The following is a 19,010-nucleotide window of genomic DNA, read 5'->3' as shown; positions in this document are numbered from 1 at the left end:
CCCATATAAAATTAAGAATATTAGCAAATGTGTAATAGTGGCTGTACCACAGGCTCCTGGAACACTGAGATGAATATTGAATAATTAGCCCACTCATCCAGATGTTTCATCAGTCTGCATTTTCCAGTGGGGGAGCCACCAGCCTCATCTGGCTACTGAGCAGGTGTAGTATGACTAGTCTGAACTGAGATGTTCAGTAAGTGTAAAGTACACAGCGGATGTCAAGGATTTAGTAAGGGAAAAAAAGAATATAAAATATCATATTTCATATTGATCATATGTTATAAGGATAATATCTTAGATAAATTGGGCTAGATAAATTATTAAAATGAAATAATGTTCACTTGTTTGAAATGTGACTATCAGAAAGTTAAATTTTACCTATGTGGCTCACATTTATGGTTTATGTTATATTTCTGTCTTTGTGTGCAAAACATTTGAATAAAAATGTGCTTCACTTTTCATATTGGCATTCCATGTTACCTATAATGTTTCCAAATCATCATTTTTTTACTAAATTACATGTCAGGTGGAGCTACTTTCTTAATAGACTGAGCTAACTCTTACTTTGAGATGGTAAGCTCAGCCTTAAATGTTCTAGTTAGGTAACACAGCAACTGCAATATGAGTTCCTATAATGTGCTGGATGAGTTCGGTGAATTATCTCATGTACTCTTCACAACATGCTGTGATGTAGTTATTGGAACACAATATTGCATTGTAATTTTAGTTGTAGTTATGTAGTTATAGGTTTAAGATAATGAAACTGAATCTCAGATCATTAGAGTGACTATATGGTTAAGTCAGGATTCCAAACAGAGTCTGCTCATGCTTTTTACATTGTGCAACTTCCTTTCTTTCTTCTATCTCAAGGCCTTCCAAGAAATCTATCAAGATACTGACTCCGCTCAAGGAGTGATATCAAAGTATACTGATCTTTGGGAGTGATATGATTTGTGAATTAGGATGATGAATTATGATTAGGATGATTGGGGTAACAGTTATGCAAGATTTCTTCAACTTCAAGTGCTCTACAATGAGTATGCAGTTAAAGAGATATCTCAAGGAACAATACATCATGCCATTTGCTGAAATGGGCACTTTAGATATTTCTGTGCACTCTTATCATTACAATGATCACATAGCACTGGCAATATTTTAAAAAATAACATCACCTCCCTGCAAATAAAATTATTTCCTCTAATTAGAGAAACCTCATTTGAAACTAAATATATACTAAAAACACATGATTAAATTGTTTGTACCGCAACCCATATTTAGTACTACAATTATTTGATGAGTTGAAGAATGAAATCCATTACTTTGTGAGAGAGTTTTTAGTAGGAACAAAGTTTCTTCTCTTAAAAAACCTACCATGAAAATGATTAAGGAAGTATGTGACATTTGAGAACACTTAAAACATTGGTTGAAACCTACTTTGACTAGATTATGCTAATTTGTTCACTAGCCAACGTTGGCTGTGGATATCTTTCCCTATTGGTCCCAAGCCAAGCTGGGAAATAATGGTAGCCATAGTTCCTTCCGTGATACATAGCTGTTATGTCCAGAAGCCAAAAAAGTAATCCCACAAATATTCACAGGTTACAGAAAGGTGAGAAAGCTTGCCTTTAAGCAATTTGTAGTTACCACTGCTTTTATAGTGGTAAGTCCTGTGAGATTGTGCTTTATAGATTCATTTCTGATCTTCTGACTTGTCTCCTAGCTAAGAAGGGAATAAACTTTTTCTCTGATTCTGCCTCTGCCATCAGGTGCACAGGTGTAAAGACTCCTTGAGTTGAGAAGCCATGTGATTTCAAAAAATATTGTACCTAAAGAATGCTGTAATTCATACTTACCAAAAAGAAATTCTTAGTAATAAAGCACTTTTCACTTTTTAGGCATTTTCTAATATCCTTTATCTTTAATCCACTGGCCATGTCATCTATTATTATCTCCTATATAGTAAATACAAAAACAAAACAAAAAAAATGTGTGTCTTATTCATTACTTAAGTATCGGAGGGAAATACTGTTGAGAGTGAAATTATTTTAAAGGCTACTTTGGTGATTATTATTGATTATTATTAGCCATGACAACATGTACTTTGGCCTATGCAAGTTTAGAAGAAAAAAGACAAATATCTCTTCATGGATAGAGAGTAGTTTGGTTTGATTTTGTTTTTTTAAACCATCTTCCATCCCGACCCCCCACTAGTTTTGTAGTGAGAATCCATATGTAAATCATGGATCCTGGCAGCCGGAGGAGAGGCAGATGGGCTTAAATCTTGAGGTTAAGCATCTTCATCAGACTCCACAAGTAAAAGAGGGGGAAAAAATTAACAAGCTGCTTTAAAAATATCCTAGTTTGTAATTATGAGTTGCATATTAGACTTTATATATAGCATATTCATTCCACTAGTATCTCCATTAATTCACTAATAAGATCCACAATTTATCTTAGGATTTTTATATATATTTTTTAACAATAAGTATATACAGGTTACAAAAATGTACAGGTCCATCTTAAAATATAATTTAAAAATATAAATTAAAAAAAAACAAAACTATTAATGATCATTTATGGAACACCTCTTATGTTATAGGCATTTTGTATGATAGAGAGGGTAGATATTACCTCTATCTCACAGATGACGATGTTCAGGCTGAAAGAAGGTTACTTACTTACTTATTATTACGTAATTAGTAAATGGCAGAGTTGCCTAAATGGCATAGGTCTGCCTAACTCAAAAACTAATCTTCCATGGTATTTGATCCAAAGTATCAAGCTATACTGTGGAAAGTGCAAAAAATCTGAAATTTTTATCTTTATATATTAGCACTAAAATTCTGGATATGTGACACAATAGCCTTTTGGTATCATTCAGGATTTAGCCTGTTCAGTACTGCATTTACTAAAAGGTTTATGTATATTTTTAAAAAAATTGATGTCATAGATGCTTGTAAGTAGTATCGTTATGAGCAGAAGTCATATTTTAAGAATAAAGCTTAAGAAGCAGCTGAATTTAATAGCAGAAAGATAGATGGAGGAAGGTACTGTGGTGTTTAGTAAATCCTGTCATTGATATTATGACATTTAGCTGGTTTAGAAAACCATTGTGTTTTTTCAGTTGAGTTAGGTAAGCTGAGAGGTAGGAGTCTTTGAGAAACCTTGACATGTGCTAGCATGTTGAATGGAGCTTGGAACAAAGCATTAGAGCAAACCTCAATTAAAATCAAGTCAGGAAGCCCCTGTGAATGAAGTTCCAGAGTAGCTTTTTCTTTACTTTGCCCTCTGTAAAATTCATCTTACTTTAATTCTCTATTGATTTTGGTACAAATGACAAGATAATGGCCTTTGTTCAAATTTGGAAAATTACCTTTTTAATGAAATGGAATGTAAACAGCCAATGTTTTTGCTATAAAAGAAAATCCATGTGGGCTTGATGTAAAAGAAAAACCTATAAGGATGACTATAGGTGTGAGCCAACTTCTCCAGTGTTTTTCTTGAACATTTTTATATAAAAATAACCTCTGTCTTAAAAGGAGAAATATGTTATACTGACTATTTTCAACATTCTAAAATTTGAATACTATCACAATTTTTTACACACACACACACACACACACTATGCCATGTGCATATGTATGTATATATATTACAGTTTCTATAAATTTGTGTGTTTATATCTATCTATCCATTTGTTTCAGGAAACCATAATATAGAAATAAAAAGAAAACTTGCTTTTCCTTTGGCAGGCAGTAGAAAATGGGAGCAAGGAGTTATAATGTGACCAGGAATCTTTTGTTCAGTCAACATAGAACCAGAGGAACAGAGAAATATGTTCATTCTTGTTGATTCCACAAATGCACATGTTTGAGGGAAATAAAAGAGGTATCTTGTCTGAAGTACAAAAGTAACTGTTAGATGTGAATACTTTCATAGGAGGCCATGAGAGTAAAGTTTTCACATGGTTTGTGCTCCATATTGTATAATTTTATAGCAGTTAAATTAATGTGATATACCACTATTTTCATGGTATGAGATCCACTTTTAATATTGCTATCTTACTAAATGAAGCAATTACCTTTAAGAATGGAAGCTGGGTAGGAAAACGTCTCTTGACCAGAATTGTGTTAATCCCTACTCCACTTTTTATGTAACAATTCTTTATTGAAATTGTGCTTTTTATAAGGCTTTGCTTTGTCACAGAGAAGTAGTAGCATTCATAACTTAATACTTCAATTTAAATAAGCTGGTGTTTCAAATAGATAACACATTCATTTGGGGAAGTTAATGATATGGTAAAACACAGAGTTGCTTTTACCTATAACATAAAGCTTTTTTTCTTAAGATTTAAAATCATTTCTTAAATTTAAATTCCAGTTTAGATAACATACAGCGTAAGATTAGTTTCAGGTATACAATATAGAGATTAAATACATCCATACAATACCCGGTGCTCATCACAAGAAGTGAGCTCCTTACTCTCCGTCACCTATTTCACCCATCCCCCCCCCCACCTCCTTTCTAGTAAACATTAGTTTGTTCTTTGTGGTTAAGAGTGTTTCTTGGGAGCACCTGAGTGGCTCAGTTGGTTAAGCATCTGCCTTCAGCTCAGGTCATGGTCCTGGAGTCCTGGGATCCAGCCTTGCTTCAGGGTTCCCTGCTCTGCAGGAAGCCTGCTACTCCCTCTCCCTCTGCTGCTCCCCTGCTTATGCTTTTTCTATCTCTCCCTGTGTCTAATAAATAAATAAAATCTTTCAAAAAAAGGATGTTTTTGGTTTGCCTCCTTCTTTTCCTTTGTTTCTTAAATTCCACATATGAGTAAAATCATATGGTATTTGTCTTTCTCTGACTTATTTCACTTAGCATTATACTCTCTAGCTCCATCCATGTCATTGCAAATGGCAAGATTTCATTCTTTTTGGTGGCTAAGCAATTCTCGTGTGTGTGTGTGTGTGTGTGTGTGTTTGCCACCTCTTCTTTATATTCATCAGTCTATGGACATCTGGACTGTTTCCATAATTTGGCTATTATAAATGATACTGCTATAAACATTGGGGTGCATACACCCCATCCAATTAGTATTTTTTAATTCCTTGGGTGAATACCTAGTAGTACAATTGCTGGATCATAGGGTAGTTCTATTTTTAACTTTTTGAGTAAACTCCATATAGCTTTCCATATTGACTGCACCAGTTTGCATTCCCAACAAGAGTACTAGAGGGTTCCCCTTTCTCCACATCTTCAGCAACACCTGTTTCTCGTGTTGTTGATTTTAGCCATTCTGACCAATGTGAGGTGATATCTCATTGTGGTTTTGATTTGCATTTCCCTGATGATGAGTGATATTGAGCATCTTTCATGTGCCTTTTGGCCATCTGTACGTATTGTTTGGAAAAGTGTCGATTCATGTCTTCTGGCCATTTTTTAATTGGATTATTTCTTTAAAAAAACTAATGTTTCCTGTATGTTTGTTTAATGTGATGCCTTATGCCACTTAGAAAAACATGAATTCTGTTCTGCATCTATTATTTTAACCATTTCTTGCATATGGCACCTTTAAACCATCTAGATAAGAGAGCTGTCCTTAGAGATAATTAGCCATCTGATTGACCTGCCATCAGTGATGCTATACTTTCCATGGAAATATTTGTCATTATTCCTCTCATAAAGAAAAGTAATGGAAAAACATTACTGTACATGAAAAGTATAAGTAGAAAATGCATATATGCCTATACCTGCTAAAACAAAATAGAGTAATCAAACCATATTCTTTTAGTCTGTAATTTATTTCAGCGAAGGTGCATTTATATCCTGGAGGATCATATTAACATTTTCAGAGTAATGGAATTGTTTAATGTTTTACAACAATTCAACTCAATAATTAGAATCTCTGTTTTAGGGTGTACAATGTTGCTTACTCAATTTCATGGCTTTCCAAAGAATTTTAAGAGTCCTCAATATACCTGCAAATAGGCTCAGATTACCTGTATAACATTGACTATATATATATGGGAGATTAAGTTATTATGGTAAAACTATCAGTTTAGCAGGTAAGGTAAATAGGAGATAACCTATTCTTTTCTGAATAGGTTGTTTTTCATGTGCCTATTTGTTCATTGTTTTCATCTCTGTTGTCTACCTAAAAAAATCTCTCACTAGTTGGAGATTCAGAATCTATTCTCAGTGTGCTTTTTTGCCTCCTTGATTTTTTAAAAAGATTTTATTGATTTATTTGAGAAAGTGAGAGAGAGAGAGAGAGAGAGAGAGAGGAGCTAGCAGAGGGAGGGGCATGAGAATCTCAAGCAGAATCCTTGCTGAGCATGGAACATGGCATGGGGCTCAATCTCATGACCCTGAGATCATGACCTAAGCGGAAATGACGAGTTGGACATTTAACCAGCTGAGCCACCCAGGCGCCCCACCTCCTTGATTTTATAACTATTAATCAAGCTTCACCCAATGGCATTTGTTTTCATGCACAAATGTGAACATTGTGCTCTTATTTTCAGAATGATCTATCAGCAGCACTATCCCTCTGAATATCTCTTCATCTTACCTCTGTGGCTCTGTGGACACTGGGGACAGTGTTTCTGAGAGGAGGGTACATGTTGGGGGAGGTCGTTTAGAAGATCCCTCAGACAAGAATGACATGATTGGGAAATGTAAAAGGAGGCATAAGGAGAACAGAGATGTCCCACCTAATTGCGTTAAGGGAAGAAAATGACAGCATGAACAATTTTTGTTATTTAAATAGTGTATGTGTTTATCTGTGTCAAAAGGAACAAACTACTCAGAGAACCAAAGAAATCTTACAAAATAGTTGCTTTTCTAGATACCATAAAACCAACAAAGAGGACAAAAATATGAAGATGTAGTTTGACCACGCAAAAATAATGTTGAATTTCATCATGTATGTGGATGTTCGCTAAGAGAAACAAAAAAATAATAATAATAACTAACATATGCTAAAGCTAGCCACATTTTTAAACATTCTACTAACATTGCCACATTTAATTTTCACAAGAAACCTATGAGTTTTGGTTAGATAATATAAGTTTTGTCTCCAAAGTGACAGAGATGGAATTAGAAACCAAGCAGTATGATTCCAGAATGTGTGCTGTGGGGATAGTAGATGATAAATGAAAAACAAACAAGCAAAAGAAAAATACCAGTTGTGTGGATTGCTCATTGAGAAGTGAAATGGAACAATAGGGAAAAAAGAATGCATAGGTGACTTTTTTTGACTAGGAGTTCGGAGAACCCGTCCCTGAAGTTTCAGCTGAACACTATGATAAGAAGCCTGCAAAGCACAAATGAGAACAGATAATGTAAAGTCTGTAGAGCAGGACTGGGCTTGGTGTGAACCAGGAACAAAGGAAAGGCCATATTGAAAATGGTACCAGATTGGACTTTCAGTTTCATTCCACTGGCCTATATGTCTGTCTTTATGCCATCAGTCCTGTGCATTTCCATATGAAATTTAGGATCAGCTTGTCAATCAATTCTTCCACCCGCAGCTGGAGTTTTGATAGGGATTGCATTGAATCTGTATATTGATTTGAGGAGTATTTCCATTTTGACAATATGAAGTCTTTCAGTCTATGAGCATGAAATGCCTTATATTTATTTAGGCCTTCTTTAATTTATTCCAACAATGTTTTGTAGTTTTCAGAGCACAGGTCTTAGACTTGTTAACTATATTTCTAAAATATTTTCTTCTTTTTGATGCTATAATAAGTGACGTTTTTCTTAATTTCATTTTCAAATTGTTTATTGCTAGTGTATGGAAAAGCAATTGAGTTTTGTGTGGTGATCTTCCATCCTACAATGTTGCTTAACTCCTTCATTAGTTCTAATAATTGTGTATCTCTGTGTGTTTGTATATGTTATGTCTGTATTGCTTAGAATGTCTATATTTTTTATTTTTTATCATATCATTTGTTAATAAACAGAGTTTTATTTCTTCCTTTCCAGTTTGGATTCCTTTTGTTCTTTTCTCCTGCCTAATTATCTAGGTAGAATCTAATATAGTGTTGAATATTTGTTGTCAGAATGGTCATCCTTTCTTTTTTTCTGATAATAATAGGAAAGCTTTCAGTTTTCATCATTAAGTGTGATTTTAGGAGTAGGGTTTTCCATTGTTGTTGTTGTTGTTGTTTTTTTTAATCAGGTTTAATTTCCTTCTATCATTTGAGTGATTTTATCATGAAATGATGTTGAATTTGGGTGTGGGGTTTTCTTTTCTTTTTTTTTTTTTTTTTTTTTTTTTTTTTGTCAGGTTAGGGAAGTTTCCTTCTGTTGTTTGAGTGATTTTATCATAAAATGATGTTGAATTTTGGAGTCGGTTTTGCCAAATAATTTTTCTCTATTAAGATGATAATGTAATTTCTTGAGGTCCATTTTTTCTGTTAACATGGTGCATTATATGGACATTTTCACATGTTAAACAAATTTCGCATTCTTGGGATAAATTCTAATTGATCATTGTGCATGATCTTCTTTTCTATGTTGCTGGATTCTGTTAGCTAATATTTGTTTGAAGGTTTTTTCAGCTATATTCTTAAGAAATATGGTCTTGTAATTTTCTTTTCTTATGATATTTTTGTTTGGTTTTGATATCAGAGCAAGCTAGCTTCATGGAATGAATTGCAATGTATCCCCTTCTCTTATATTTTTGGAGTAGAATGTAAAGGATTGATATTAATTTTTCCTTTCAATATTGGGTAGAATTTACTAGTAAAGTCATCTGGACAAGGCTTTTCTATGTGGAGAAGTTTTAAATTACTAGTTCCCTCTCTTAACTTGCTATAGCTCTATTGAGATTTTCTATATACTCTTGATTTAGTTTCACTAGTTTGTGTTTCTCTAAGAAGATATCCACTTCATCTAGGTTATCTAGTTTGTTGGTATTCTGTTCTTTAGAGCATTCCCTTATAATCTTTTTTTATTTCTGCAAGGTCAGTACTGATGTCTCCTTTTTCATTATTAATTTTAGTATTTGAATCTTCCTTTTCTTAAAAAAACATCTTTGTCAGTCTAGCTAAAGATTTGTAAGTTTTGTTGATCCTTTCAAAAAAATCAGTTTTTTATTTTGCTAGTTGAATTGTTTTTGCTATTCTCAATTTATTTCTGTACTAATCTTTATTATTTCTGTTGAGCAAATTGGCATCTATTTTTATCACCAAAAACTGCTTGTCACCAGTAGAAGTCTGTCTACTATCTACTGAATCTTGGTATCAGAGTTGCTAAGGAAAATACAGTGTAGTGAAGTGCTAGATAGAACAATGCTTTACTCACATAGAGAAGACAGAGTGAGATCAACTTCAGTAGTGGGCGTAGGTCTCCTATCCATGTGTCTATGCCACTGGGTTCCTCCTAGCAGCAGTTGGCCTCCATGCATCCATCCTGTGCTCCAGAAAGAGACACTCTGTCCCTTCCCTTCAGGGAACAGATAGAAGAGTGGAGTTGGCCAGAGGCCGTATTATGCATGTGCTTAAGCAGAACAAAGGGTGTGAAACAGGGAAAGATATTCCCATACAGGGGTTATAGTCCAGCATAGGCTGTGAGGATTTTTAATCTCCTGATAAGGAAGTGTTCCAGGCGCAAGGCCCATTTTTATGCAGTTGTGTGGGGGTCTGTGGGATTCAAAAGACTGCATACACATGACAGTCATTCCCAACAATTTCCTCTGGTTTGTGCTTTGGTTTTAGCTTGCTCTTCTTTTTTCTAATTTCTTAAGGTGTAAAGTTAAGTTACTTATTTGAGATCTTCTTCTTCAATATAAGCATTTATGCTCTTTTTCTCTAAACATGCGTCCCATAAGTTTTAATTTGTTTTTGCTTTTGTTTCATTCATTTAAAAGTATTTTCTGATTTCCTCACAATTTATTCTTTGACAGATTGGCCATTTAGGAATGTATTGTTTAATTTCCATAATTTGTGATTTTTCCAAATTTCCTTTTGTTATTAATATCAAATATAATTCCATTGTGGTCAAACACACTTTGTATTATTTCAGCTCCTTTACATTTATTGAGGCTGGGTTTATAACCTCATATATGGTCTATCCCTGCAGAATGTTTTATGTGTACTTGAAAATAATGCATATTCCGCTTCTGTTAGGTGGAATACTCTAAATATGTCTGTTAGGTCCAGTTAGTTTACAGTATTTTTCAAGTCTTCTACTTATTTGCTGATATTCAGTCTATTAAATCCATTATTGAAAGTCAGGTATTGAAGCATCCAACTATTATTGTTGAATTATCTATTTCTCCTTCTAATTCTGCCAGTTATGTTAGTTGTATTTTTGGGGCTCTGTTGTTAGGTTCATATGCATTTATAAGTGTATACCTTCTTGATGGATTGACCCTTTTATCATTATGCAATCTATTTCTCTTAAGATCTATTTGCCTAATAGTAGTGTTAGTCACTCCAACTCTTTATGAGTTACCCTTTGCATGATGTATCTTTTTTCATACTTTTACTTTCAAACTGTTCATTCGTGTCTTCAAATCTAAAGTGTTTCTCTTGTAGACACTATATATTTTAAAATCCACTCTGTCATCATTTGCCTTTTGATTTTTAGTCTTTAATCTGTTTATGTTTAATGTAAATATGGTACGATTTATGTCTGTTATTTTGCTAATTGTTTTCTATGTGTAGTACATGTTTAATACCTGTATTTTCCCATTATTACCCTCTTTTATGTTATATATATATATATTTTGTAGTGTACCATTTAAATTCCCTTATTGTTTCTCTTACTACATATTTTAAAAGTAATTTTAATAGTCATTTTCCTGGCAGTTACAACTGATATTTCAACAAAGCAATCTAGTTTGGATTAATACCAACTTAATTATGTTTCATGGAGAGTAATTTTTAATTTTAATGAAATGAAGCTTATTAATTCTTTTTCTCATGCATTGTGCCTCTGGTCTTTCACCTAAAAGCTAATTGCCAAACCTAAAGTCCCCTAGATTTTCTCTTATAGTACCTCCTAGAAGGTTTTCTTTTTAATATGTAGGCTTATGATCCATTTTGAGTTAATTTTTTGTTTTCACAAAAAAGTCCTCACAGCCTGTGTTTTCAGCATAAAGCCATTATCTAGATTTTTTGTTGTTGTTTATGAATGCCCATTTACTCTAACATCATATTGAAAAGACTATATTGGATTGTCTTTGTTCCTTTGTTAAAGATCAGCTGACTATTTGTGTGGGTCTATTTATGGGCTCTCAATTTTGTTCCATTAATCTATTTGTCTAAGTCTTTCACCAGTACCACACTATCTTGGTTACTGTAACTTTTAGAAGACTTGAATTTAGGTAGTGTCAGTTATCTAATTTTATTGTTCTAGATCTTGTTAGCTTTCTGGATAAAATCAGTTTGTTGATCCACAAAGTTACTTTCTGAAATTTTGATTAAGATTTTTTTGAGCCTATAGATAAATGTAGAAAAACTGACAACAATATTGAGTCATTCTGTTCATGAACATGGAATATTTTTCCATTTATTATATATTCTTTTATTTCCTTCATTAGAATTCTGTAGTTTTCCTCATATAGATGTACATATTGTGTACATTTTGATAGATTTATACCTAAATAGGAGTGTTCACTTTTCACTCACTTCTGTTAACTGTGTAAATGTTTGTGGTGTCTGGAGACTTGTGTGGTGCAGTCAATTGAGCCTCTGACTCTTTATTTTGGCTGATGTTATGATCTGAGGGTAATAATTTCAGGATCCTAAATTGAGCCCCATGTCTGGCTCCATGCTCAAGGCAGAGTCTGCTTAAGACTTTCTTGGGATGGGTGGGTGGCTCAGTTGTTGAGCATCTGCCTTTGGTTTAGGTCGTGATCCCAGAGTCCTGGGTGGAGTCCTACTTCTGGCTACCTGCAGGGAGCCAGCTTCTCCCTCTGTCTGTGCCTCTGCCTCTCTCTGTGTCTCTCAAGAATAAATAAATAAATAAAAATCTTTAAAAAAAAAAAGACTCTCTCCCTCTCCCTCTGCCCCATGCTCACTTTCTCTCACTCAAATAAATAAATAAATCTTAAAAAATATATTTGTGGTGTTTTATCATTAAGAAAGATTATGTAAAAAATATGCTTCCATTTGATATTTAACATATTGAATATTGATATTTAATATATAAAATTTTTATATTTGGTATATATAAAACAGTTTCTTATAGAGGAAGATGTTAAGTTCCATTCAAATGCTTTTTGGTTGTTCATGAAGATATTCTTTATCTTTTGACCTATTCATCAATGAAGGTCCAGGGAAAAAATTCTACTTGATCATGGTATCTTCTTTCAGGGATGAAATCAAGCCTGATTTTTTTTCTTAATTGTGAGAAATACCATTTATATGGAGGAGTGCATTTTATATATATAGCTATATATATAGCAGTTATATATGCAGTGTAAAACCACTCCTCAAGTCAAGAAATAGACATACATAGAGACCCAAAAAAATCCTAGATCACAGTTCTTTGCTTCCTTAAGGTAACCAGAATTTGTAGTTTATATTAATAATCTACTTGGATTTCTTTATAGTTTTATCAGTCATACATGCATTCCTAAATAGTATATTATGGATTACCCATTTTTTAATTTTATGTAAATGTATATATTCTTTTAGGTCTTGCTTTTTCAGTCAACATTACATTTATGAGTTTCTTCCATGTCCATGTTGTTGATTTACCTGTGGATTATTAATTTTCATTACTGTAAATATTTCTTTGGATGAATACAAGGCAATTTATATATTCATTGTATTAGTATTATTTCCAGCTTTTTTGTTTTTATCATGAGCAGTAATGCTGGAAATATTCTAGTGTGCATTATTAGAGCATCTCTGGAGCATATATCCCGAAGTGGCTTATAGTGTATATATACCATCAATTGTGTTACATAATACTAAACAATTTTCCAAAGTGTTTGTAACAGTATAAACATCCATCATTCAGTGGGTGATGATCGTCCTCATCAATACTTGGTATTGTCAGACTTACACTTTTGTCAAGTTAATAAGTGTGTGGAGGTATTTTTTTTGTGGCTTAAACTTTAGTTTTCTGGAACTCCAAAGAATATGAGCATCATTTCATACCAAGATTGGCCTATAGTTTTCTTTTTTTAATCTTTATCAGATTCATTAAATACATTAGGAAACTTTGTTTGATGTCATATTATTTTATGAAAGTCTGATATCTAAGAAATTTTCTTATGTCTCTAATTATATGACCCCCCCGGTTTGTTATGTGATTTTTAAAATTACTGTATAAGTAATATATGAACTTGACAAAAACAAAATCTCAAGTAGCAATGAAAGACATAAAATGGAAAACAAATTATTACTACTCCTAGTCCTACTTTCCAGAGTGACCACTTAAAACTCTTGCATTTTTTCTTCTGGTTTTTATAATCCTAAATAATTTCTTTACTCTATTTTCTTTTATTTATCAAGTTTAAACAGTAACTTTTAACAACAAACTATCAAAGTTGAGAAATTTGCTCTCTTATACTACCTTCTAATGCTTCTTCCAGACTGCTCTGCTCTCTGCAGGCTTAGTTTTATTTCTTCAAATTCTTACTTTAAATAACGACCCTATATTTCTCTCTTTTACCTCATCCTCCAAACCTCTATCAGCTATATTATTTTTACATTGTTGAGGTTCTTATTAATTACACATTCTATTTTTGGAATTGTAATTGCCTCCATGTTTCAACTATTAATACAACATTTGTAAACTCATCAATGGTTTTTCAATCATATATTTTTAAATTGAATTTGGTGAGGAATCAAGTAAAATGATGATTTGCAATGCAGTTAAGGTGATGATATTAAATTTGGTCGAGTGGAAAACCATGTAACCAGTGCCAAGGTCAGATAGATTTTTTTTCCCACTCAATCAGTTGTCCAAAGTCAAGGATAGTGAAAGAAGAGCATAAAGTGAAACCTACTAACCTATTTCCACTGAATTTCCCTTCCTCCTTTTAAACGTGCCATCTCCTTACTTGCAGCATTTCTGGAATGCCACTGGAATGAAAGTGTCTCTGTTGAACCTTTGTGTGGCTATGTTCCTGCTCCTTTCACTCTGTGTCACATATGTCAAATCTAATATCTTCTTCTTCATGACATTCATCAAAATCTCTATTTCGTGTTCTCATTGCTATTATAGATTTATTTCCTTTTATGCTGTTCATTAAAACATCAATAGTATTTGAAATGGTTCACAAAAGTACTCATAGTCTTGAAGTAAAAGATTTTTATCTTTGAATATTTAGGAAACTGCCTAAAATTTATTTTGGTTTCTTAGTTTTCAGCCAGTTGGGGTTTAATATTTGCTAAAAGCCCTTTAATGGATCCCTACAAATAAGGCTATCACTAGAAAAGGTAAAAGTCATATGCTTCCCTAACAAGTATACATATTTAAGAATTTGAGATTTGGCACGAGCATGAATAGAAGTCTAGACATGGCTTATTTGGAAAAGCAAAAGTAGATTAAGGCTATTGTAAAAAGATAAATTCAGAAACCTCTCAGGATCAAGAGTAATACATCTAAGTACTAGGAAGTAGGAATTTTATTTATTTTTTTAAAATATTTTATTTATTCATGAGAGATACAGAGGGAGAGGCAGAGACATAGGCAGAGGGAGAAACAGGCTCCCTGCATGGAGCCTGATATGGGACTTGATCCCAGGGTTCCAGGATCATTCCCTGAGCAGAAGGCAGACACTCAACCACAGAGCCACTCAGGTGTCCTGGAAGTAGGAATTTTAAAAAACTAAATTCTTGGGGGTTTTTTTTTTTTGACATTATTTTTTTTCCCACTCCTTACAGTATACTGTTTTGCATGGAAGCTTCAATTCTAGGGCAGGCTTCCCCAGTTCCCCCTCTCACATACATCTCACTTCCCCTTAGTGGGAGCTCTGCTGGGGTCTAGTAGGGGAATTTTATAGGAAGGGTCTCTGCCAACCAGTACCAACATTGTAGCCTCTCATATCTCATAATGAGCAGTTTGAACTACTATCACAAACGTGAGAAACATGGACATTTTGACGTATCATTTGAGCATTCCCTTCTAGTATGCTGTAATAATACTTATTGGACTCATAGTCCCAACACCTTGTTGCCAAACATGTGCTTAAACTCAGGTGGCATCATCAAGGATCCACACACCAGAAAAGAGTATAAAAATCTGACAATAAAAAAGAGCAAAAAGAAGATGTAGTCTTTGACCTTCTAAACTTCCTAACTGAAAAGGAAGGCACATGTGACTCAGCGGCCCCTATTCTCGGATAAGGAAGTGGAGGATGTTAGTGAGCTAAGTGCCTAAACTCTAGGGAACGCCAACAACTAAGTTAATATACAACTTTGAACTGCTGAGTTTGACTCATCCAAATTTTGTATTAAAAAAAAAAAACCCTTCCTTGGAAAACTACCTCACAGAGACTGGCAACACTCAGATCTTTTAAATGATCTTTTAAAATAATTTTTTAACATGATAATTTTTGAAAACCATTTCATTTCACAAATTGATGGGTGATACTTTCCAGGTTCCCATTACCTGCAAGTGCCCCATCCCCAAATCAGATATTTCTGTGCCTGCACCAGATCACACCTAGCTTCAGAGTGGGAGGCCCTTTTATCATGTTATGCTACCAAACAAAACAGAGAAAATTATGACCAATGATAAATCAGTTGGTGTGTATTTAACACATCACTTCCAATGAAAACAAACAAAGCATTAGTATAATTTGAAAGATGATTTCCCCAACTACTTATGAGTAATATAATTTGTAGTTACTTTATCATTGAATACTTGTTGAATAATTTGGAGAAAGAAGACTAAAGAATGACTGACATTGTCTTTTAAATGTAATAATATCATTTAAAATATTCAGTGTTATTTCATATACATTATTTTATTCAACCCTCACAAAATCATAAATAGTTAAGTCATAATAACATACTCGCTAAGACCTTAGCATTGGAGTCAGAGAGACTTGGACTTAATATCTAAGTCCTGGATTTAATACTTTGTGATCTGAGATGCCTGGGTGGCTCAGCAGTTAAGCATCTGCCTTCCAGCTCAGGGCATGATCCTGGAGTCCCCAGATTGAGTCCTACATCAGGCTCCCTGCATGGAGCCTGTTTCTCCCTCTGCCTGTGTCTCTGCCTCTCTCTCTCTCTCTCTCTGTGTCTCTCATGAATAAATAAATAAAATATAAAAAAAACTTAAAAAAATAACAATACTTTGTGATCTTGGGCAGGTTACTTAACCTTTCTAAGTCTATATTTCTTATGCACAAGGAAGTGATTAATGAAGGTTATCTCATAGGATTGGTTTGAGAATTATAATAATGTAATAACCACATAATATATTTTAACTATCATCATCACCTACTTCTTTTTCATTGTATCATAATCATTATCATTATTTCAGAGATCAAGAAATTGAGCCTGAGAGGATAACTGTCTTTTCCAAGTACACATAAATAAATAAATAGTATGAGCCACAACTAGAGACCAGCTCCTTTCTTTTGACAGGGTTTTCTTTTTAAATATATGAAGAGTTTTCTCAGAGAATAGATCCTGACTAATAATCTTCTAGAGCTATGGTAGTTAAATTTAACTAAGAGAAATTACAGTTAGGTATTAGGTGGCATTTAAATATGCTTGGATGCACTTTGAAAGTGCCGTTCTTTCTTGTTGAATTTTTAAAATAGACATAGATGCAGCCTTCCCTGTATAATTATTTATGCACTTGGAGACAAGTAGCTGGACCAAATTTTCTTTTAATGGTAATTTTGGTTTTCTAATTCAATGAGCATTTTCCTGTGAATAGACATTGCACAGAAGCCTAGGGTTATTTTCAAGTTTGGTTGGATAATGATTTTAGTTGATCTTAATTATCTTAGATATCAGAAACTTAACATTTATTTTTTACAGCTGCCTTGGAAATATTTCCAATAAGCAATTATTTTAGGGTCCCAAGAATCCTTAGTTTCCAGACCTATATTAGTTTTCTATTGCTGCATAACAAATTATCACAAACTTAGTGTTCACAACCTGTTTATTATCTTATAGTTGTATAAGTCAAACATTTCACAAGATGTGTTGCATTCTCTGTTCAGGCTTAAATCATGTTGTCATCTGGCTGCTTTCTCATTTGCAGTATAGGGCCTTTTCCCAAACTCATTCCGTTGTTGACAGAATTCAGTTCCTTATAGTTACAGGACTGAAGTTCCCATTTTCTTGCTGTGTCTGCCAGGACTGCTGTTCCTAGAGGTGCCTCATACTCTTGTCCCCTAACCTTCTCCGTCTCATCAACAGAGAACCACCCTCTCATGTTTCATGCCTCTTCAACTATTTCTACTGCTCCCAGGCAAAGAAAACTCTGCTTTTAAAGGGTTTCTCTGACTAGGTTAGGTCCACCTAGGTAATATCCCTTTTGAGTAACCCAAGGTCAACTAATTAGTAATCTTAATTAAATCTTCAAACATTTTTCTTGAAATATAAGGTAACATAATCATAAGAGAGATATCTTAACATATTCACAGGTTCTGCCCATTTCCAAGAGGAGGAGATTATACAGGGAAAGAATCATTGGCTACCATCTTAAAATTTTGCTTACTACAAGAGCCTGGAGGATCTGGGACAAAAACATGTAGGCTTCTGAAGCTATCTGAATATCTATTTCATCAATTTCTGTTCTCAAACCAACTCTCTGCCCAACTTCCTCTTTCCATAATCATCATCCAAGTTTAGCATAAGTTCCATTAATTTTACTTTCAAATATATTTTGTAGGTTTTCTCTATATAGTTATAATTTAGGTATAACCATATCATCCATGCATTACTGCAATAATCTACTTGCTACTTTTTCTCAATTTGAGCCCTCACATCCTTCCAGAACTGAAACCATCCTGCAAGACAATGTCTGGGAAGGATATTATGCTACTTTTAAAACATTTTTAATCAATAGGATCTCTTTTCTATAGCATCAAATCAAACCTTCATTGGAGACTTTTAAGGTCACTAGCAATATGGTCTTACCTATAAACAACCAGCCTTATTTGTGCTTCCTGCTTAATCTACATTCCCTATCTTTTGTCCTCTCTGGACTGCTTGTGCATTGCCTCACAACACAATCATTCCTACTAATTTTATTCCTCTGAGATGATCCTTTGTCTCCTTTGTCTTAATTTTTTTTCTCTTCTTTCAAGGCAAGAAGTAATTCCAGTGCCTCCTTAAGACTTCCCTTTATTCCTGATTATATTTTGATATATAATAGTCTTCTCTCCTTAATTAGATTATAGCTTATTTCCCTAATTATGTTATAAAGTACTCAAGAGTAGATATATTTATGTCTTAGAATCTTGTGCTGATATATGCTTGTCCCTCAAATATACATGTTAATTACTTTCTCTTATTAAGGAAATGATCAAGTCAAAGTCAAAAATCTATTACTGAGAAATACATGTCTACAAAACAAAATGACTTAAAGTGGCTGCTCTCTTTTCATAAAACATAACAAAAAATGAAGCATTAAATACCTTTGCCTGAGATATTTGGGTAAACCCTAATGAAACTGCTAATTACTTGGCTAATTGCCATCAAGTGGTTTTAAACCGAATTGTATAAACAATGCCCCCATTTTGTCTTCATTTGCTAGTAGAGATCCCGGGAGCAGAATACACATTAAATCCATATCTGAATTTACAAAGAAAAGTGTCTGAAACTATATTTACATTCAATTCTACAATTTTCAAAGGACCATTATGGTAAAGAAAGAAGTGTCTTTAACAGTAGTCCATTTTTAATCTTTATCTCATAAAACCTCTACATGGTATTTGGAGTTGTGGCCATCAGTTTGTTACTGCAATCATCTTTTCTCTCTAGCTTCAATAATATTTTCTTCTGGGTCTCTTTATATATCACTTCATGTATCTCTGGACTTACCAATCTCATCCTTCTCTGGATATACCATAAAAATAGATG

The 19,010-nt window shown here is 33.6% G+C and overlaps 1 protein-coding gene across 1 annotated transcript in view; it reads left to right on the top strand.

Annotated features, from left to right (window-relative positions):
- TMEM117 (transmembrane protein 117) overlaps positions 1-19,010 on the top strand; it is a 234,379-nt gene that overhangs the window by 118,582 nt on the left and 96,787 nt on the right. The gene's annotated exons all lie outside the window — the stretch shown is intronic.

The sequence above is a fragment of the Vulpes vulpes genome, chromosome 8, assembly GCF_048418805.1.
Source record: "Vulpes vulpes isolate BD-2025 chromosome 8, VulVul3, whole genome shotgun sequence".
Classification (NCBI taxonomy): Eukaryota; Metazoa; Chordata; class Mammalia; order Carnivora; family Canidae; genus Vulpes; species Vulpes vulpes.
This window is presented reverse-complemented; position numbering and strand designations above follow the sequence as displayed.